General features: G+C 37.1%; 1 protein-coding gene across 11 annotated transcripts in view; it reads left to right on the forward strand.

Annotated features, from left to right (window-relative positions):
• Positions 1 to 23453, forward strand: part of DLGAP1 (DLG associated protein 1) — a 399529-nt gene that overhangs the window by 47969 nt on the left and 328107 nt on the right. Inside the window, exon 2 of one of the 11 annotated variants that reach the window (XM_074549059.1) lies at positions 8413 to 8518. The exons of the other annotated variants lie outside the window; for them this stretch is intronic. The gene's annotated coding sequence lies outside the window, so the exon portion shown is untranslated. The remainder of the gene's footprint in view (positions 1 to 8412; positions 8519 to 23453) is intronic. 11 annotated transcript variants of the gene reach the window in all.

Consider the following 23453-nt stretch of genomic DNA (forward strand, 5'->3'; position numbering starts at 1 on the left):
ACATTTGTATCTCAGGTATAACCTGTGCCTCCTTTAGGCTAGCATGAGCTTGCTGCTCTTTGGTTTTGTAGATCATCTGTGGTTAAGCTGAACTAAATATCCATGTTTTCATAGTACTAGGTAGGTGCTTTCCTTTTTTCCTTGGCATTCACCTCTGTGTCCTATTTTCATTTTTAGTGGGATTTTTTGGGGTTTTGTGACTTGCTACCACATAGCCTTCCTTATTTATAAAATGCCTCTGACCATTGCAAAAGAAAAAACCCATACTAGGCTTTAAATTAAATGTGGGCTTGGAAGGAGAGTTATCTGAAATATTACAAAGTTTATTTCTCTAACTAATATTATGCTAACCTCATTTTAATGAAAAGAATTATTTCCAAACTGAGCATTTATGTCCTCATAAATGGTAATGACAAGTTGTGAACAGCATATCAAAGTCTGTAGTGGTGATATTGTCAGGATCAATGAAGCCTCAACCAAAGCCATATCATATTAGATTGTCCTAAAATGTCATTAAAGAGCAATGTAATTTTCTCTCTTTCTCAATTTTGTCACTTCTGTGACAGACATGGGATTGAATAAATGCTTTTTTAATAATTTGTTAATCTAGCTTCATTTACTGTTTCCAAAATTCAGCGCTTCAAGATCTTAATCACCTGTGTGTGTTTAATGGCGATGTCCAGATGCTGGAGGAAATATGTTGTTCCAAGGCTGAGTGAAGAGACTTGTAGTGCACATAACCCAGAAACCTAGTTGTGGCCATCTGCAGAGGCCAAGGGCACTCATCCTGCCTGTCCCTGAAAGCAGAAGGGTGGGTGGGTGCTTCCCTGGGAGCAAAAGCTGCAGCTCCGGCTGCAACGGTACCTAAAGGGGGCCTACAAAAAAGCTGAGGAGGGACGTTTTACAAGGGCATATAGTGATAGGACAAGGGGGAACAGGTTCAGACTGAAAGAGGGTGGATATAGATATTAGGAAGAAATTCTTTACTGTGAGAATGATGAGGTATTGGAACAGACTGTCCAGAGAACCTGGGGATGACCCATCCCTGCAGTGTGCAACGCCAGGTTGAACGGGGTTTTGAGCAGCCTGGTCTTAGTGTAAGGATAGAGGGATTGGAACTGGATGACTAAGTTTAAAGGTTCCTTCCAATCCAAATCATTCTATGATTCTATTAATATGGACATCATTGGCATTCTGCAGTTAAATGGATAAATTCTGCATTTATTACCTAGAAAACATACGTAACTGAAATATAATTGTCATTGGAATAATGCTTATTTTCATTAGGAATATGGAAAATTCAATCACAGAAAACCTGACAGATATTTTTCAATCTATTGCCATAAATGCAGAATTTGTGAGTTATTCATTAAGAGTAAGTTTAAAATTATCAAAGTGGGCTATTTTTATAGGTAGGTTTGGATTGGTATGATGATTGCACCTGAATTGTCAGTAAGAATGTCTGTGAATAAGATGATGACATTTGATTTGCCTAGACTTAAAGCAGTACCTTTTTGCTGACACCTGGCTTCATTATGAGAGAAGTTATAACTGTCACAGCTGTCGCAGATTTAGTTCTTTTTTTATTATTCATGCGTTCTTAACTGAGCTTTTTTTCTCGTGGACTGGTGGCTGCGAGGTGATGATAAATATGCAAGTGAATGTGGTCCTCTGAGGACAATGACTTGAATGCTCCTGTATTTTAACTCTGCTCTTATAGGAAATTACCACTAATGGGTTGACAGTTTGTCCTTTCTGTATGTGGGGGGAAGTTTTGAAGCACAACTTTTGATTACAGCATTGACCTCAACACTTCTGCATCTTCTTTGTACCTGTTTTCAGATGCTTGGAGAAGGAGTCTAATTTGAAAAAGCAAATCTTCAAACCTTGAAGTCCGTGTATTTCATCTGTACTCTGGCAGGTAGAATCAGCAGGGAGAAGAAGAGTAGTTGAAAATAAGTGTAGCTGGCATTGTCTTGAAAGTTTTATTGCAAGATAATTTTCCATCATCTATCTGGCTATTAACATGTACTGCTAAACATTTAACTCTATGGTTCATTTGAAAAACTATATTCAAGGTTTCTTTTGCTGACCCCAGTAGATTCTTGCTCTACATATGGCTGAAAGCTCAGAAAGAATGTGTAGATTGTATTGATTAAAAATGAATTGTGAAAAAAATGTGTCAGCTTAAGAATTTAAAATACTGTGTCCCTGCTCATGCTTTCAGTCCCTGCTGCCTTTTTTCTTCTCCTTGTTCCTCATTTCCTGCCTTTTGAGAGAGAGGGTGGAATATAATTAACAAGACTTGAACAAGTTCTTGTAATTAAAAGCCTCAAGTGTGAAACATACTTGATCAGTTCACTTCTTTGTGAAGTTCAGTTCTAAAGCTGAAGTATCTGAGGTTACGCCTGCAAATTAGCATTATGGCCAGCATTCGAAAAGGCGTTTATAGTCGACAGTTTATGTATGTTCATAAGTGTTCAATAACTTGTCTCCAGCATGGGGAAATTAACCAAGTATCTGTCCTTCTAGTCCATCCTAGTCCATCTTTCTTTGCCAGCCTATTTCTTTTCATGGGAGTGCATTCACTTAAAAGTTAAGTTTTAAAACTTAGTTGCAATAGATAGTAATCAGGAATCAAAGGTAAACTCGCAATCATTGTCTGAACTTGTTCCTGAAAACAGAAAAATTAAATGCTCTATGAAGCTTGGTGGCTTTAACATCACTTCCACCTCAGCATAACATCATGGGAGAAAGAGACACAATATGCATTTTTGCATTTGGTTCAGCTGCTGGCTCCTTTTTTTGGTCACACTGTAGGGATTTGGTGATGGCTAGTCTACTCCATCTTAATCACCAAAATGCTTGTAAAACTGAGACAAGTGTGATAGTTTATGTCATGTATTTGTTGTAGAAATCACAACTAATAAATTGCTGATATGTATTTTGGTTTTGAGGATTAGTGGAAATTAGATCTTCTCTGTATTTCTGTTGCTCTGGCATTAAGGATTCTGGCTATTGGTGTACCCAGTGAAGCTGGATAAAAGAGGTAGCATTTAGCTCAAATGTTCTTGCCTCAACCTTGCAGTAATACTAAGTCAAAACAGCAAAGCCTTTGATGATTGCTTTGATGCTTTTGAAAGGAAATACTTTGACCTTATTTAGAAATACTTCATTTTGCATCTGTGCAAAATCCATTAGCTGCCATAGAGCATCCAAAGTTCATTAAATCCATATTTTCCTCATTAAAAAACTCACAAAAAACTTGATAGAATTTGAGACATCACTGTGTAGTGTTCATGTAGTTGGCAAACTTCTAGAGAAGCTGGTTTCATTACTTCCCTCTTTCATCATCATGTGCTTCTGAACTTGTATGGTAAGAAGTATAATAAGAAAACAAGAAGCAAGGGAAAATGTAAATAGCCATAATATTCAAATATGTATGCCTGTTTCACTGAGAAAACGTATTAGCAATTGTTGTCATCACAAAGTGAATCAGTTTAGGAATTTTGTGCTTCATCTCATTCCAAAAGCTTTTGTCTCTTTCTGACTCCTCCCAGTATTAGTTCTGAGCAAATGTTTAGGTAGGCCTGATACTTTAGAAAAAATTAGAAAGATTTTCACAACAGCCCCCATTGTACTTTGTAGGGGAAAGTACTAGCTTTTATTTATAAACATGTTTTATAAGCATGAATAAAATAGTTATTAAAATGATAATAGTTTCTAATGTATTTACATGCCGTATAACCACTTAGAGGTAACGTTATTTCCTGTCCTTAAGTGAGAAGGGGTATCTGCACATAGCTCCAGAAACAGAAGCCTAGGCCTCCTTTTGCCTCAGGTATCCTTCTAGCTTACAATTATTTAATTCTCTCCTTCACTTATTTCAGGGAGTTTCTACAGGTTCTGTTATGAGAAATCTGCTGCAACCAGTGGTAAGAGCTGCCCACTCATACATGGAAGCTCAGTTTGTGGAAGGAAGGAAGGAAGGATACTGGTGTTTTTAAGGTTGTTTGGTTTTTTTTTTCCTGTGGACAAGTTAAAAAACCCAATCTATAAAAAATAAACCTGAATAATGCACTAACTTGGAAAAAATGGAAAGTTGGGAGCCTTGGGTTTGGAGTCTTTTTTCTCAGTGGAAAGACATTGGGATTTTTGCAGGAGTAGCTTTACCAGGTATTTTGACACTAGTCATCGAAAATTTTATATTTAATTTTAAAAAGTTAAAAAGGCTTGCAGATCTTCATGTAAAAATTGACAAAAAAGTAATTTTTGTCTTTGTGTTTCTATAGATAAGTTTTTCATGGTTTTTATTTCATTTATATAGATCATGTTCATTTCTGTGCATTGTCTTGTTTATCCAAAGTTATTCAAACAGGTTATATAAAGTAGATGTTATTATAAGTAGAAATAATCAGAACTGAGTGTGCAAGAGGAATCATCAGCTAAAATATGGACAAACTCCATTAGAGTGTTTTTTGTGGGGAAATGGATGGCAGAACTTTCTCCTAATATAGGCTTGTGTGTCATATGTAACCCATAATACGATTTAAATATCTTGCAGATCTAAATATGATATAAATTATATTATTCTATTTAAAACCAAAGTATTTATTTTAGAGATCTTGCACCTACCACTCCCTTTTTTCTTGATCCCATAAAAATAGATTTAAAGTCCTGGAGAGTCCAATGCTGTTTCATGCTCTTAAAACAACAAAAGACCTGCTATTGGTGTACAGATGGCATGAAAAACTGCTAACAACTTTCAAGATTCCTTCAAGGAAAATTACTTCTAAGCCTTTATGAAAGTAAGAAAAAGCAACTTTCTCAACCCCATTTTTTCTGTCTAATAATTAGAAGATTTAGAGCTGCCAGCCAGGTGGTTTTAGCTGTGACAGCTGGAAGTATTGCTTCTTTCCTAATTTTACTCTCTGCTAATCAAGTGTTTCTGAACCTCTTTGTAGATTGTGATTTTTTTCTTCTACAGAGTAAACACTGCCTTATTTCCTCTTCTTTTTGTCCTTGTTCCCCTCCAGACAGACAAACAAAGCCTTAGCCATGCAGGAGGAAAAAAAAAGTTTTGTAGAATCTGTTTTTCTTTTTTATGAAGTTTTGCTTTATGTTTCAAGTGAGCAGTGTAAGCCTCGCCACATTATACTCCAAGCAAGTGGATAGGCCTTCAAAGAGCAGTAAGAACCCACTAACTTTGCTTCTTAAATTAAAAATAGAAATTCCCAATAACATTACTTGCTAAAGAAAATTATACTCTTAATGAAGAATTCTCTCTTTGGAGAAGAATCAGGGAAACCAAATGCTTTGAGGCAGATAGTCATCATACTTGACAAGCCAATAGGAAGCACCAATAAACTATGCTGTGATGGTAGAATGGAAGTGTCCATTCAAGCTCTATGGTTAAAGTTAGTTTCTGTGAGCTGAATCTGGTCATTCACAAAGACAGTAAATTTTACAGAATCCAGAATGTCCTGAGTTGGAAGAGACTCATCAGGATCATCAAGTCCAGCTCCTGGCCCTGCACAGGACACCCCAAGAGTCACACCATGTGCTGAGAGTGTTGTCCAAATGTTTCTCAAACTCTGCCAGGCTGGGGCTGTGACCCGTTCCCTGGGAAACCTGTTCCAGTGCCCAGCCACCCTGTGGGTGAAAAACCTTTTCCTGATATCCAACCTAAACCTCCCCTGACTCAGCTAATGGGAAACAAGACAGCATGACAAAACCCCAAGTGACAAAGCTTCCCAAGCGAGTTACAGTCCTAGTCTGCATGAGAACATGACAAATCTTCATGCATTTAGTCTTGAATCACATCTGAATTAAATCACAGATCAATGCTGCTCTTGTTTGTGAGTGCTGTGGAGAAGATGGCTAGGTGCTCCTTTCTTATAGGAGAGATAAATCTACCAGTTTTTCAAACTGTTTATTAAGATCCCCTTCCAAACCATGCCTGATTTATCCTGGCACACCTGTAAACCTCGTCTCCATTGCATATGCCCAGCATGAGAATGACCACCCGCTTTGCTCTGCACGGTTGTTGCCTTCCCAGATTAATCATTCTGAGCAGCTGAGGTGCAGCACTCGTGCACAAACCAGCCCTGTCGTGTACCATGGGCACCAAAGGCTTGCCTGCAGTGCAGCATGACCTAAGAGGTTTGATAGCTGTTTTCCCTGATGCTGAGTGACAGCCACTGAAGTCAAGGGGATAAATGAGTTTGAAGAGCCCTCAGTAAGAAGAGTCCATCTGGGGGCAGGTTTTATCTTGCTGCTGAAACAGATATTGAGGCTCTTTTGTCTATGCCAGAGGACTGCCATTTATTAGCTGCACGGTACACCTCACTGGAGCCATGCTCTTGACCTTGAGGCTCACAGTACTCAGCTCCAGCAATTCCCTGCCAGCCAGGACCATTGCCTACTGCTCCCACTAGCTGCCTTCCCTGCCAGTTGTTCTTTCTTTCTCTGTCTGCTGCTTTGCTCCATCAGCCAGTCTGCCGTTATCTCCCCATCTGTTCATTTCCACTCTTGCTGTTCTCTCCTCCCCAGACACATTTCTCTGCAAGCCCTATAGAGTTTCAGTTCTTTTAGAAAGGATACACTTATATTGATCAATCCACCTGGAGCCTTCCTTTTCCTTTTTTTCTTTTTTTTTTTTTAAGAAGAAAGGCTCCACTGCTTCTCATTATTCTTTTAGTACAAACTCATTTTGCATCAAGGATCTAAGCTGCTGCATTCTTTTAGGGTAATTTATCCAATCTAAAAACAGGTTAGCTGTTTATGTTATCTAGATGTGTTATCCCCAATTTACCATTTAGTTATGCTTAACAGTAATCTTGCCAAGAGTGGCAAGAATTATCCAATCCATGTATGAATTGAGTCTGATCAGCTGAAGCTTTTGATCAATTGCAGGCAGCTTCCTTTACTGACCAAGGTCAGTACAGCCCCAGTGAACTCTCCACTGAAGTTTCCAAAGGAGAATCTCTAGAGGAGAATTTCTTCATGTCTCCTGTGCAGAAGATTGATCATACATCTCAGTGGGATGACTGATTGTTGTTATTTAAGAGTGGGACAACAGATAATGTAAATTTATTTTGTGATAAATTGTAGTTAGGTCCTGTTTTGTGGAATCTTCAACAGTTGAACTTTTGCTTAATTTCTGTCCTGAATTTGTGCAAATTGGTGTTCTTTTATTTCTGCAGTGTGTTATGCACATTTGTAAGAGAGCTGCAGCTTTCAGACAATTTCTCTGTTTATTTGAGTGCCTTTTGAATGATGTTCATGGCCTCCAAAATACTTGTAATCCCTCACAGCTTAGTGCGATCTCTGAATTTAATAAAACATACTCCTTGTTCCACCATCTAGCTAACTGATAAAAATAATAAGTAATACCACACTGTACATTGTCTCCTGTGAACTTCACCCGAGTAATCCTTGCATTTGTCAGTGATTAGATGCTGTTACCAATAGCTGTAAGCCTGTTTTAGTGTTGTTTGACTTAGACTGCATCTCCTATTTTGCCTGTGAGGATATAATTTAGTAACTGGCTTATTTATGCACATAATTTTTTAAACTCTAAGATCCTTTCATTTTCAAGCATGTTGTTTGAGTATTTTGGAATAAAACTTGCACTCTTGGCTTTGGGGTTTGTTTTTTTTTTGGACTATAGGATTCATCACCGTACCTCTTTCCTTTTACTCCCAAGCTGATATTTCAGCGGATGTGCACTCGTGCTGGTTTGCAGCTGTAGGAACAAGGGTCTCATGTGGCACAATGGAGTGCTTCCACCTGTTTGTGCCTTTGATTTGCTTTTAAAATGTAAATTTTTTCTATGTTTAGAAGAGCTGTTCAGTGCATCTTAGCAATTAAAGCTGACACGATTGTATGCAAGTGCCAGAAGAATTCTTTTAATACACAGTAAATAATGTCAGTGTCAGATATAATAGGTGGGTGTGGTGTGCTTGTCTGTGGCATCCATCTCATTTTGAGTCAAAGTGAAAATGAGAAGTAGTGAAGATATGATTGATGAATCTATTTTTCCTTTCTGTTGAGTAATAGTTTTATTTAAAATTACTTAGCTGATTTTTTTTCTTCACATTTTCACCTGAAACTAAATTTTTTTCTTGTAAGTTTTTCTGTTAGTGCTACCTGGAAACATACAGTTCCTGTAGCTGTTTGTAAGTATTTCAGCCAGTGGGGAGACCCTGGAAAGGAATTTTTCTTAGAGCACTTGATACTCTCAGTCAATGTGCAATTCATACCATCTCCGTTGAAGTGCTGTAGTGCTTCCCTTCACGTTTAGTCAGTTTCAATTGCTAAATATAGATATGGAACCGGTATTGCTCTTGCTCAGTTAGGGTGGTTTATTTGGCACAGTAGCTTAAAGTGAATATTTCTTCACTCCATCAGGCACAGAGACTTCAGTGTTCCGTGGCCATCTGTGGAAAACAAGGGATGAAGCCCCTTTCCCAGGTGCAGCAGTGGGAGATACAGCATGGTTCTTGGTCAGGAGCTGGTATGTCTGTCACAATGGTGACAAGATTAAATTTGATCCAAATTTAATGCAAGCATGAAATTCTGCTCTCAGGAAACATGAGATTTGTAAATGAATTATGGGGAATTTTAATAGTTATGCAGCTGGAATAGCAATGTCTGTGTTTGGACCACAAAATGAATGGATATCTGGCAACGTGATGCAGTTACAAAAGAGGCAAGTGTTACTCTGTGAAATGTGGGGAAATAATTGGTCTACACAACTAAATAAATGTCACTCATGTCTCAGATGTACTGCTGTGCTTAACTGTGGATGCTGCACTTTTCAGCAGTGGTTGAGGAATGTATTTTGGAGGGCAGGAACTTTTGTTAGAGAGCTGTGTCTACAAGGAAATGTTTTATTTTAAATTTAATTTTTAAACATAAGCTAATTGAGAAGTGCAGTCAATATCTGTTGTTGTATAAGGTATTGCAAAAAGAGGGCAGGCTATGGTTGCAATCTTCCTCTCTGAAATATTTAAATATCACATTAGGAAAAAACACTTCCAGAGATGGCCTATATATGTATCTTTCACCCAAGCAAAACAGTAAGCCAGGGCTTTTGATATGCTCTCTATGATTTTGTTTGTCACCCCTTTGTAGAAAATTTCTCCTTTACTTTTGTGGGGACTCTCTATTTTTAAGGATTTCCCAAGAAGAAAATATTTTTCACCCTGTACTGAAAATTTCTTTATTATTTTACAGCATATATGGAACCAGTTTTCCTATTTTGAAACAGCCTCCTCTATGGAGACTGATGAGCTGCAGGTTTAGAGGAAAGCCATGAAAACATCCTTAAAACAAAGTCCACTATTTCTCCTCAGCAGAACGAGCAAAATATTAGGTCAGCTAATAAAGTTGCATTTCAGAGAGCTTCCATGGACACTGGGAATGTGGATAGGAAGGACTTTCAATGGTACTAGGGTTATCTTTAATTACCTCTGAATGAGACACAACACTTTGTTTTATATTATCTGTTCTAGGATTAATGGCAGCTAAGCTAAAATGGATTCAATTCATCTTCCTGCTACTCAGTATTCACCATTTCTTTTCCTAGTTGCTTCAAAATAGGAGAAGGAATGAGACTTTCACAGAGTCTGAAGGAAGACACAAAACCAGCCAACTTAAATCCCAGATAATATTTCTACAAAAATCTAGTGCCTCATAAATTACTCAATTCAACCTTCTGCATCGTTCACTATGCAAATGGTCGTATTGAACTGTTCTGTATTGCACTGTGGTATTGAGCATTATCTGAGCTGAGAAGAAAACTGCCTCACAAAGCAGCACATACTATCTCAGCTAAAGAATGAGGATTTTTTTCTCCAGTACTGCTTCATAAAGCAAAATAGAGTGGGCAGCAATAAATTGAGCCAAAGAGGTAAAGGTGAAAATAATCACAATCTGTACTGCATCCAAACATCTTTGATTGCTTAGTGTCTGTCTTATTCAGGGCAGTATGTTCCTTTCTGCTACAAGGCATAGAATAAATCAAACAGAAATACCAGCTCTATCCAGATGATTAAGTTTGGGGAGGGAACAGAAGGCGTTCAGTCTTCTGTTATTCTTCTCAGGGATAGCAGGATTCCCTCTGTGTAGCACAGTACTATGGGACCCTCCCTTTGTTTTTAATAGTTTTGTTCTGAGATGGGGCAGAAGGGGGAACAGAAGAGTCAAAGTGACCAGGTGGATGTGGAGACATCAAGTACTTCATTTGTTTGTATTTTGACCAGGAGCACGCACAGTTATTTTCCTCCCTGTCAGTGATAAACTCCCAAGTTTCCTGGGCATGGTACTTTCAGATAGATCAGAGATACCTAGATGACAAAACAGAAAAACTTTTTCTTCCAGGAATTATCATTTTAATGAGGCAATTGATACTAATACGATAAAATGACTAAATTACTAATATGACTAAAATTGATACTAATATTTTTCTGGAAGTATGCTCCTTAAGTCCTTGAAAAATTATCTGCATAGGTATAAGGGTTTGGGTGCAAACTGATATCAGCCATCCCAAACCTTTTTCTGTTTCGCCATCTAGAGATTCCCCAAACATAAATTGGGGGGTTTTTAGAAGATACATGTAATTTCTTGCATATTAGTGTGGTATTTCTCAAAATACTTCAATGGAGTAGCCTCAGTAAAGTTGAAATAAGAAAGTTAAAGTCTAAGTTGTGGTTGCCAATTTACAACAGCTTGGTTGCAAAGTAATCTGGATGAATAGGGATAAAAAACCATTTGGTGATATTATAGAGGTATTGTAGAGATGTCTGGCTCTCTTGCAGGTTGTCACCTGCATGTTGTAAGATCATTATCATTAAAGAATCCTGTTCTTGCTCTCTTGCTCTGTTTCAGATCACTTGCTTGAATGAGTCACCTGTATATTTAAGAGCTCTTGAAGAACACTTCCCACCCAGGATTTCCTGAAGAAATTTATTAATTTGAGAGATCCTGGTGAAACAAATGGATGGAACTGGGCAGATTAGAATATGGGGCATGGGTGCATATGGTGGGAAGGCAGTAGAGTGTCAGAAAAAAACCCCACAAAACTAGATGCTGATAAGAACAGGACTGCAGATGGCCTGTTCAATGTCCTTCTCTAGACTTGGACTCATTATTCAAGTCAATAACCCTTCCTTTCTGGCAAGGAATTGTGAAGCCCAGAAAGTCAAGCACTTGCAAATTAGGAACGCTGAGCATGTAGTTGAATCATGTGGGATTAATTTAGGACCTTTGTACATACACATTATGATGCATCTGGTTAATTATATGCTTAGAGAGGCTCTTCTCCCTAATTTCCACAGAACCTTTGCTGGCTCAGAGCTGGATTTACTTTGGGATTGTATATAGAGGTGGCAAATGATAGTAAGGTAGAGGACTGCTTTTGTAACATGGCTTATTTGGTTTCTGCTTTGCCTGTGGCCCAGAATTCCTCTATGGCACTGGAAAAATTATGTAGACATAAAGATTCTCGAGGATAACTGCTCACTCAGGGTTGCTTATTTTCTGGGCTTTTTAATAAGAACTGCAGCTTTATTAGCTTAAGTTGGGAACATTTATATCTGTAGCTGGGGCCAGTTTAATAGGAACTGTGGTCTGATGGTGAAAAGTGCAAAAAAACATGAAGTAACCTGAAAGATTAGGCATAGGCTTCTCAAGTTTTGTTGCCCAAACAGAGCTGACACTTTTGATCACTCTTGTCATAGTCTTTGTGCTTCTGTTCTCAATGTGTCATGGACATGAAAGAAAATGTGCTCAGTCAGTTGAAAACAATGAGGTAGACAAAAACTTTCATTTGGGTATATATATGTTCTTAATTTCCATGTATATTTATTTGGAATATGGTTGTATCTTTTATTGTATTATAGAATATTGGTCTTTGCTGGTGACAACAGAATAAAAAATTTTTAAGGATGGCTTAAGGAAAACAGGAGTCTTGTTTGTGGGTTGTTGAGGGGTTAAGGGTGAGGAGTGCTGCTTCTTACTTTTCCTCTTCTTCCCCAGAAATGTCAGATAGAGGGAGATGAATATAATAGAATTTCCTAGGATAGAGATCCCTGGAAAGACTGAGTCAGGATGCCGTGGGCAGCAGAGGCCAAAGCACTGTTGTTCTTAGAGTGCAAAGCCAGGGATGAGACGCATAATTGCCCAAAAGACAATGGAAAGTCACAGAATAAGAACCTGTCTGATGTAAATTACTGGTGCTTTTTGGGAGCACTAACCTCTTGATATAGATTGTTCTCTGGTTTTGTTTGTTAGTGCTTTGCTCCCCTCTCCCACAGCTTGCAGAATGCTTGCAGAGGAAAGAAGCTACATGGAAACGTGTAGATTCAGTGAAAAGGCACTTTATTTTTTGTTTAACTGTCTTGAAAAGTTATTTTGGATGAAGAGCAACAGTTGAAACAAAGCAAACAAACTGTGTGCAAACCTTGGGTTTTCCTCTCATGAGAAATAAGTATCTATCTATCTCTCTCTCTCCTTCTCTCTCCCCCCAATTTTTGAATGTTCACTATTCCACCTCCTGCATACTGTGTTCATGTGCCTTTGCAAGGATGAGCTGGTGTCAGGATTCCCAGGGTGGGATGCTTTTTATTGTTGACCAAAAGTGAGCATCAGCAAAGAAGTCATAGTCTAGTGCATTTAGAATAATATATTTGATTTAACTACATGGGGCTTATTTAAAATATTTATTAATTACATTTCAAATACTTCTTCTGACTTGCTAACTTGTTTTTAATTAAATCCTTGTTAAGTTGATTGGCTTAATTGGAATAAATGCAACACCCTGATGAGAACTGGGTTATTTTGAATCTAGTTAACCTTCAAATGAAAGTGGGTTTTTTTCTGCAGTATAATTACAATTGAGATTAGCTTATTATGCACATAATGAGTGACCTTTCATCTTGTCCAAGGTAAATAAATACGCTGAGGCATTTGCTGCAATAGTAGAAAGTATGCAAGTTCTAATATAAGATGCAAACTTACTGTTTGTTTTGTCTTTTGGGGCTCTCCTTTGTTCAGAGAGACTTGCTATTTTTATCACTTAAGTTCTGAAAGACATGAGTCAGGAGAGTGGTCCTCATGTCAGGTGCTATGCAGAACCTTGGAACGAATAAATGGATTCAGCTACTAAATCAGGCTTCATTTTTGACTGTAGCTTGTGTTTTCTAGGCTTCCTCTGGATGTCCTTGTGCTGCTACATCTTGAATAAAAATGAAGCTTCAAAACTGTATTTTCTCTCTCTTTCTCCTTCTATCAGACTTGTCAGTTCTCTTTAAAAAAACATGATGAAAAGCCCCAGTGGTTGTTGTGCAGGCCTCAAGTGCAGGATCATTCCCATCAAGGCTTCACTTTGTTCACTTTGTTTTTCAAGGCCTCTTTCATTGGGAATACTTCTGTTAATTGTATTGTTATATATCCTCATACTTCATTTAAGTGCAGATAAGGGATACAGAACTGCTGTGTTTTAATGAGTATGATAATGACTTGAGATATAGCATACACATAGAGGAAATAGAGATGAAAAATATAATTATACTTTAATTGACAATATCTGTGTAATATGATGCATATAGGTAGCATCACAATCTAGCAAACAGCATCAGAATGTAAAGAATCCTGAATTTACATCATGATTAAGTCACATGTGTTCCTGAATATGTCACACAGTGGATCTATGCATTGTTTTCATCAGCTATAAAATATGGAATAGCCATTCTTAGTTACTTCTGCAAAGTAAATATATTTAAAACTTACATCTAAATATCTTGGTGCTATTTTTTCTATTATTATGGTTCCAGGATGTAAAGTACTGAAGGTAAAACCCAAAGTGGTCTCCTTTACTGAGTTTTGTTAATGCAGAGTCATCAAGACTCATTTTTCACCAACATCTGAGGAAAGGACAGTGAGATTTTATGGTCAGAAAAAAGTACCAGTGTAAATTCCATAATAACCTTCATCAGTATGCATGGCGACCTTCTTAAAAATGCAGAATAAAATTCTGCATTTGAGGAAATAATGCATGTATTGCAGAAAAAATTCTGCAATACATGCATTATTGCCTCAAAACTAATAAGATAGGTTTAAAATTAACAGTCAAATTGAGGTGACTTTAGATGCAAAGTTTATGTTTTACAATGGTGGCTGTGCCAAACCTCTCCTTAGTTACATTTGAGGTTGTACAAACTACTGTGAGAATTGTGTCTTCCTGCACTGCTTGTGCATATTTAAGGTTCAGAATATACTCATTTGTGGTAGTAATGGAATGCTGATTTAGGCCATGTGCAGGGGAAGTCAAAAATACTTCATTCATTTGATCCAGGTGCAGACTGTAGATGAGGTAAGGGAGATGAAACTCCCATAGAAAATGTCTTTGCATGGGCTTTTCCTCAAATTCCAAAGCAAGAATTGTAGGAGGTAATATTTTCCTTTTATATTTTAACAGCGTAGTAATGGTCCCACACACACTAGAAATCATTGCTATTGTCACCTGTCACTGCTAATCAGCCTTTCAGTATGAGCTGGTATTAAGTTGTTAAGATATCATTCAAAGTCAGATAAAAAAGATTTTAGGTGCTGATTAGCTTATGGAATGACTAAGTCCATAAGTGTTGGTTTGTCTACAAGAAGGATTTAATAATATGAAAGTCAAAACTGATGATTTCACAATGCAAGAAATCATGCTCTTTTTTTTTCTTTTGCTTCAGTTGTCTGTGGACAAAATTTTGAATAATCTGACACTGCCCTCCTCTCCCAGAATGATTGGTGTTTTCATCTTTCAGCCATTGCCTTACTGAGGTTTTTTGTTTTGTTTTTTTTTTCAAATAAATTGTAAACAAGCACTTAAAAAGGCAAAATAAAGACCTTACTATTGTCTGATATGCATCAGGATGTTGTAAAACTAGCAATCCAAGTCACCTGTTACTCATGTCCATAAGATATCAGAAACTGGAAATAAAAATATGACAAATCCTTGGTAGCGGCAGAGAGGGCAGAGTCATCTGAAGTGCCAGATCAGGACAAAGTGCTGCCGTACATTAAGGCAAAAAACTGTCATGTAAAAACTTCAAAATCTGACTCTGAACTTGCTTACCATGGAGTTTTCCTTGGATTTATTTACTGTACATTGACTCCGGGTTGTACTACACTAAAGGAATTTTATGTAAATATGCCACAGTTTGGGTAGCAGGAACCCAAGCACAAGTAACAAAATCTGGCTCTGTTGGCTTGCACATGAGCATACTTTGGGGAGGTTCCTCGTCATAGGTGTTACTGTTTAAAATACAGTACTTTTGGATCATTTTTTAACAAAATTCGTCTTTTTTTCTGTTAGCCTTTGCTACAGACCTTGCTGTTTGAATGGCTGGAAGGAGACAGCTGATAAATGATGCCTAGAAACTGCTACTGGTTTCCCAACCTGTGCTAAATATTAAGGCAGCTGGCAAAAGTAAGCTTTCCACATGGATTAGCTACTTAAACAGACCTTAAAAGTGTTAAAAGATCCTGTTATTATTTTCATCATTAAGTCTTCTTTTCCCTCTGAGTTATTTTGGGGGTTTTTGGGGATATTTTTTTCCTTATTTTTTTATTTAGAGGTTTTTCAGCTCTTTTGAAAGACTGAAAATTAGTTTACAGTTTTTCAGGGCTTCTGAGTACCGCTGCATAGTGCTGTCACCAGCAGTGGCTGAAAATTATTGTCACTTAGCTGCTCTTGGGAAGGCTGCCCTGTAACATGTTTGGTGACCATTGCAGCTGCCCCAGGAGGCTCCTGTGTCACCCACTGCCAGCATTTTAGAGGAGGTCAGTACCAAGTTGTATGGTCCGGGAGTAAGGTTTCTTCTAGGTAAGGGATGAGATGTGTTTCATAGCTGAAAAAAAAAAGCTCCCACTGCAACTGGCTGGGAAGTAATTTGTTTTGAGGATCTCTACAGCCTCTAGGTTTCTGTTACTGTCAGTCTAATGCTGTAAATTTGTACTCAGTGTTCTCTCAAAAGTCAATTATTGATTTAATGAATTGATTTTTATAATACTTTTTAAATAATGTGTTAAGTGGTGGTAATTTATGTTGTTAAGAAAAAAATAGGCTCTTCAAATCTAAAAGGTAAGTTAGAAATGAGAAGGATGGAGCTCCTAAAATTTTGCATATTTTTATTCCACTCAATTCTTAAGTGAATATATATGCCTACTGTTGTAACAACAGATAAATATTATTATTTTAATTCCTCTGATGTAGGCAATCAATTAAAATGTTATACTTGTCAGTTTGTCCTTGGTCTCTGTAAAGGGCTCTTATTTAAGTTTTCTTTCTCCTTATTAACTTAGTTCTACTTGGTTGAAGCTTTGAAGAGATGAAATTTCCTTTCTCTGGCAAAGAATAAGATCAAAGATACGGTAGCTTGAGGCGTTGATATTTTCTTAATTGGAGAATTTTTTTTGTTCTCCTTCATGTAGAAATTAAAGTATGGCTTTTTTCCAGCCCTCTTGTTCTTTCTCACCAAGATGATCAATTACGAGTCTTATTTGCGAGGTTTTGGACCCTGTGGTTTTGGAATGTGGTCTCATATTTTTCTTCTGTAAAATTTTTTGTCAGGAGCCTCTGGGGAGGGAGCAGAGACTCTTTTCTTTCCATCACAACATTGGAGGTTGTGCTATTGTGGTTTTCCTTCAGAGAAGGAAGTTTATTCTGCTCAGTGTATTCAGCTGGGGGATGTTGCTAGTATTTTGCTCTTCCACTTATTCTTTAATTAAAAAGAGTTAACATAACTTATATAGATTTTATGTTATAGGCTAAAAATTAACCTATTCCTGTTCTGTCAGAGTCTTCTCTTTAAGTTTCAATATCTTCCAATATTTTTTCATATCTGAGATCCAATATATTCCAGCTTATAGTCATAAGACAGTATGTTTTTATTTGCTCTGAACTCCCATCAAATTCAGAATGTTATGATTTTGATACACTTCTATTATTTTGATTAAAAGAGTCAATGCATGGTCAGATTTGTCAATGGTTGTTTCTTAGATGAATGCACTGAAACAGAGTTGTGATTTCCCAAACGCTGCCGTGATCAGGCAGCAACCTTTCAAACAAAAGGTGCATTCTGCCCCAGAGTTTCTATGTGGTGTTGGGATGATGAGTTAACATTTCTGTGTCTGAAGTCTGCTTCTCTGACAGGGAGCCAGAGTTTTCATTATTCTCTTGTTCACTGAGAATGTATAGTTTCAACAACTTTTGTGCAGTTGGTAGTACAGTTTTTCTCCATTTTACCTGTTAAGCAAGTGAAAGTTTTAATTTGCAATGTGTAAGTAATACCCGTTATGGCCTTGTCAAACATAGACCTCTAGAAATGCTACCAGATTTTGTGTCTCAATGCTTTTTAATGCATTTAATGCAGCCTAAGAAAGAGATTATTTATTCTGTCTCTCAGGCAATTTCCAATTGTATTGGTGCCCAAGTTGCTCTGGGAGGGAGATGCTTCCACTTTATTTTATTCATTACAGAGGTCACTTAGTGACCTCTTCTGTAAACTGTTAGGACAGTGGCACTAATTAATTCTGTATAAAAGTTGATGATGCATTTTGCAGATATTGACTTGGCTCCCTTTTATCAAGAACCCAAATGATCGCTTTATCTTTGTTTTGTGGAGCAGGAAATGTCACTGTTTGAACTTCATTGTTTTGCATTGAACAAGCTATGCCCATTCAGTTTTATGCTCCTTAGGGGAGAGGTGCTTAATTGTTCAGTACCTTATCTGTTGCTGTAATACTCCATACAGAAATGAGAGGAGCATTTCATACAGAAATGAGAGGAGCTATAGCAGGTCTGTGTGTCCTTTGTTAAAAAAAAAAACCCCTTGTGTTTCTGAGGAGCGTGGACTACCTCATTCCAGTAGGATTTACCAGTGATATCAAGGGCTTAAGACAGTAAAGGTCACTACATTTTATTTAGACTCAGTTGAGCATTCTTTTAGGTCAGCTTTCAAGTATAGATTATTTTAGTTCCTACAGACATTTATTAAACATATAAATATAAGGATGCCTTAAGATCAAGGCTGGTTCATAAAGCCACAGATTAAAAATTGTGTTGTTGGAATTATTTAAGTTTATGCAGGAAAGAAAGAAGCTTTTCCCCTGTCTTTCATTCTGCTTTGTTTACTTTGTTTTCCTGCGACAAATTTTAGATCATTGTTTCTGTAAACATAAAGGACATGTCTGTAAGTCCCTCTAATGTGAAATTAGCTATGTTTTCCTTCTCTTTGAAAAAGATACAGTCACTTTTAGGTGATGCTGCCTTTGATGGCTTCTGTGAGCCAAGACCTGTTTGCAGAGGTAAAAGAAAAGTGCAAGTGCAAGATACTCTGTGGAAAGTTGCCATGATAATCCACTTGTCAGTGAGCACTCAGGCAGAAGTGTTCTCTATGAGTGTCTTTGAAAGACAGACCTGAAACACTGATGTTTGGTCACGTAAACCTAGCTAGGGTATGAGTATAATAAGGATCAATTCAGTATTGGCAGGAAAGTGGATTAGATTGGTTTTGGCTTGGCTTGGTGAGAAAGGAAAAGAGCTGTTAGCGAAGCAGGCAGCAAATACATGGATTTAAGTAATTTTCCTCCAGAATGATGAGTGATAACTGCAAAAGGCTCTATTGTCATTAATCTACAGTAAAATGGGAAGGAATAAGGACTGAAAGATCTTCTGCTGATTTTGTCCTTAAAAAATGTACCAGCTCAAACATATCTTCGTGAAATTCTGGACCCACTGAATCAATAGCAAATTTTTAAAGATAAAATTCAACTTTTTCCTCTCCCTCTGCTTTGCTCTCTGGTTTTCCAAAGTGAACATTTTAATCAGTTATGTATACAGGTCATTCTTTCAAAGGAGAAATCAATTATTCAAAGAAAAAAACCCACAGACTAAAACTGATACTGTATTTACTGACTTTGCTAAGTGTATATATGAGCATACTGCTTATGAGGGAAAAGTGCCAATCAAATGGTAGAGGTCTTTCAGTTTGAGAGTTCCTGAGTAGCTTAGGTAAGCTTTGAAACCAAATTTAATAGTTCATTAACTCTGCATGATCTATGTCCTTCAATCTAGAATTTGATCTCACAGTTCTTTCACTGTTCTGAATTATAATGAAAAAACTGAGGCCAAACTGGTTTGTTTGGGACTTTTCTCTGGACCACATGGTACTATCCATTGCAGTTTGAGTGTGGAGAGCATTAAGAGGACTCTGGGTTGGCAGCTACCACTGACCCAGGCATGGGTTCACTGGGGCTTGATTTTGATTTTTTTTTCCTTTTTTTCTGCATCTTTTTTTTTAGAGACAATTCAGATAATCTAAACTCTCAGCATTTTTCACTGGGAAGTAAGTTTGGCACATATCAAGTAATTCTTTTCTTCCTTCCTATAGCTCGTATAGATTTTCAGCTTTCTTCTGTTTGGAGCAGCAGGTAGGGAGGGCACTCTTATCTAGTAAAGGCCCAGGTGTTCTGCACAGGGAAGGTGCCATCTTACTACATCTAAATTCAAAACTGGGGCATCTTAGTTTCAAAATTATTCTGTTGGAGAGTTTAATATGCAGTAGCTAAAAACATAGCCAAAAATAAAGTTGAAGTTTCTTTTTTTCTTTTCTTCAAGTCAAAGGTGTCAGAGAAAAAGTCTGGAATTTAGGTTTCCAAATGAGCCTTAAATGCTAGCTCTTGTTTGTAGGAGGACTTCAAATCTCAGTGTATATAGAAGTAATTTAGTGCATTTTTTTAAAATAATATGATCATTACAGCTGCTTCACCTTTTAGTCAGACTCTTTAGTCAGGATGTGACATAACCTGAAGGATATTATCCTACAGAATAAGGACTTGCCTTCCTTTAGCCTTTCAGAAGCACTCATTGCTCACAAGCATTTAAGGACACTCAAAGATGTTTGAGGTGTTTATCTGAAAGAAGACTTCACAACATTTCACAGTCGTATACACAATACTTCAGGAAAATTCTCTGGGTTTTGTTTAATCTAGACTCATTTATATAGTAGTATTTTACATATTTTATAAATTTTTATAGTGAAACTTTACAGTTAAGCTGCATCTAATTTGTTGTACAATCCTATAGTAGTTGGAGATTTCAGGAAAATTCTTATCTTTTGAGCCTGTTTTTACACAACACACTTCTCAAGCAGTGATTTCCTTATGTGATGTAAAGGAATAAGTGAGGATTAAAGGACAAAATGATGGACTTCTTCTTAGGAGAACTTTATTCTAGCAGAATTTTAAAATGTAATGCTCTAGGCAGAAAGCCTTATTTCTGTCTTTTTGCTATGATGATTAATGAGATTGATGAAAAGTTTTCCAGTTTCTCTTCTTCATCATAAAATATTATTCACTCTCACCAGATTATGCGAGCAGAATGTGGAAAAACAGCAGAGGCTTGGCTACATTTCAATGCTGATGTTGATCCAGCACATCTGGTATATTTGCTTTTAAAACTTTTGGTAAAATTTTCTGCAGCTTAACAACGGGGATTTGTTTTGCTTTAAAATCTGGGAGTATTTGGGGCTACCAAGCATCTAAATTCACTCTCCAGTTATGTACATTAATAGCATGGTTTTGTCTTAAACTGTTTAAGTATGTTTGCAAAATTATGCTTGAATGCAGGCCTCACCTGGTATTCTAAGACTGATTTTTTGGCTAAAAAATGTGGCTATTATATGTGTATAATATAGCATCTATTATATAACTTTCACATTTCTCTGTGAATTATTAGTTACACTGGAATTCTGCAGTGGTCATAGTTTCTCATCCCATTTTACATATTCCCTGATTACTTTGGGATTTCTTTTGTAGCTCAGCGTCATTTTGATGAATTGCCTTTATGCCTTAAATTACATGAAATGTAGATTACAACTCTGAATATATTGTCAGAACTACTTTTTGCCATTTATGTTCCTTTTTCTGTTTACTAAAGGCACTGAAAATAGATTTACTTGGGAATGAGGTTTGATGAGGGCTGTACTTTCTGAGCTACAAAGCTGTTACCATGCAGTGACAAGACAAGGGGGAATGGCCTTAAACTGAAAGAGGGCAGATTTTAAATTAGATAATTAGTATGAACTTCTTTACTGTGAAGGTAGTAAGGCATTGAAAAAGATTGCCAAAAGAAGCTGTTCAAAGTCCCTGGAAGTGTTTAAAGTTAGGTTGGGTGGAACTTTGAGCGACCAGGTCTAGTGGATGCTATCCCTGCCCATGGCACGGAACTTGGAACTGGAGAACCTCTGGAACAGGTTGTCTTTAGAGGTTGTAGAGTCTTCCTCAGTGGAGATATTCAAGAATTGTCTGGACACAATCCCATGCAATGTGGCAGGGAGGATGGAACAGATGACTTACTGTGGTCCCTTCCAACCTGACTTGTTCTGTATTCTGTGTTCTGTGATTTAACGTCCCTGCCAACCCAACAATTCTATGATTCTATGAAACAAATGCAAAATGGTCTAGCTATCAGTAAAATATGATTAACATTTAATTAGTACCTTAACTCTTTTCTTATTATTTATTTTTATGGTGCAAGATGCGAAGTTGTAGGAAGGTTCAATGTTTTTTCTGCTTTTATATTAGAAATACATTTTAGTCCACTAATTTTATGAGATTGTGTGTCTTTGTAGAGAAATACTAGTAGTTTTCCCAGAATAGAATGAGCCTGAGATTGTCTCTCTCTTAATGCTAGGACAAGCTATTGCACAGCTGGAACAGTGTCAGAAGGTCAAGACTAAGGAGTGACAGCTATCGAGACAGATTTATCTAGGTCATTTGCCATCATTCAGCTGTCTGTTTACAGCTGTGTGCCAGGGAAGTCATAATAATAGAAATAATGTTCTTTGGAATACCACTTCAATTAGGTTATGTTTATTCAAGCAGCTGATTGCATTATCAAAATCATATTTAGAAGGACTTAAAAGTACACAGGAAAACAGAGGGCTGTGTAGAGGAGGTGTTTATGCATAGCACACATCAAAATCTGCCATAATTAGAACATTTGTTTATGTCAAACATGATAAATTATTAAATGATTAACAAATAAACACTTTCTTATCAAGAAAATGCAGTATTCTCTTATTTTTCTTTGGGAAAGAAAGAGGCGGAAATTTTACTCTGCTTTCTTGTGCAGGTTGTACTGCTTCTTTAAGGCCACACAGTGTCTTTACTCATCTGTTTTCAGATAACTGTTAGAGGACAAAGAAATTGGTCAGGAGTTCAGGCTCAGTAAGTAGCAATGATATAGCAGTAAATGTCAAAGGCAACTAATGCTTCTTTCTGCAATCATACCACTGTGAAGTAAGAGTCGGCCAGATTTTATTTATGTTTCTCAGAAAGACAGTGAGCTCTAATGCCTCAGATGGTGGGACTTTTTCCAATAGTCCCTTACTATTCCACAAGATTAATGAGATTTTTCGCTAGGTGCAGACAACCGATTTGACAAAGTTTTGAAATTCAGAACTTGTGTCCCATTTTAAGCTCATTTCAATGCCCTCAACTCTTTCCACCAAGGAAACAAATTCTCTTAAGAAATGATAAAGGGATCCAAAGCAAAGTAGTTCTCGGTATTTTGTGGGGATATCACTGTTACCTGCTGTTATACTGTTGGTGATAATTACACTGCATTTCAAATTGGCTTTTGGCTGATTATGCCTTTGAAGTGGTTTTGCCTACAGCCTCTGGTGGGTTGTTTACTGTCTGTGAATTTTTCCATTTCATTTTTAATTTTTTATAGTCTTGACTTCTTTAATATCTTATGAGTTCCTTGATTGACATGCACAATCTCTGCAAATTTTGTTCCATTGTTCAGTTTTAAACCTTCTGGTTGGTCATAAGACAGCACCAAATTTATGAGTTCTAGCAGAGAATAATAGATGAGTTCCTAGTGGTATGCAGATCATTGAGCATTATATAAAAAGAGTTCATTGTCTTCTGAAGACTACAGTTTTGCAGATTGCCTCATCCATGCATATATCAGTATATACTACTACTTTAAATTCTAAATTTAAAAAAAAAAGGCTAATATTACAGAGAAAGCATATTCCAGAAGATATTCCAAAGAGGATTCTTAGAATCTCATACATACTCACAACTTTGCTGGTGATTCGATGTTTTACTTCAGGCAAGATGTTTTGATTTTCTTTGCCAGATCTTCTTAACTGGTTTATTGCTTCCCTTGCCTTTATCAACTTTCTAAAAGCATTGTTTTATTATACCTGCTGGCACAGAGAATATCAAAAGAATCTTTCATCTCAATCTAAGGTGTCTGTATACACAACAATAAAGATGATTTCCAAGAAAACACACTTTCTACCAAATAAAGTTGTTAGAAAGGTTTTGCAAGGGCATATGGCACCATGTATGCCCCCTTCTCTCACCATCAGGAAAGAAAT

The sequence above is a fragment of the Zonotrichia albicollis genome, chromosome 1 (genome assembly GCF_047830755.1).
Source record: "Zonotrichia albicollis isolate bZonAlb1 chromosome 1, bZonAlb1.hap1, whole genome shotgun sequence".
NCBI classification, from domain to species: Eukaryota; Metazoa; Chordata; class Aves; order Passeriformes; family Passerellidae; genus Zonotrichia; species Zonotrichia albicollis.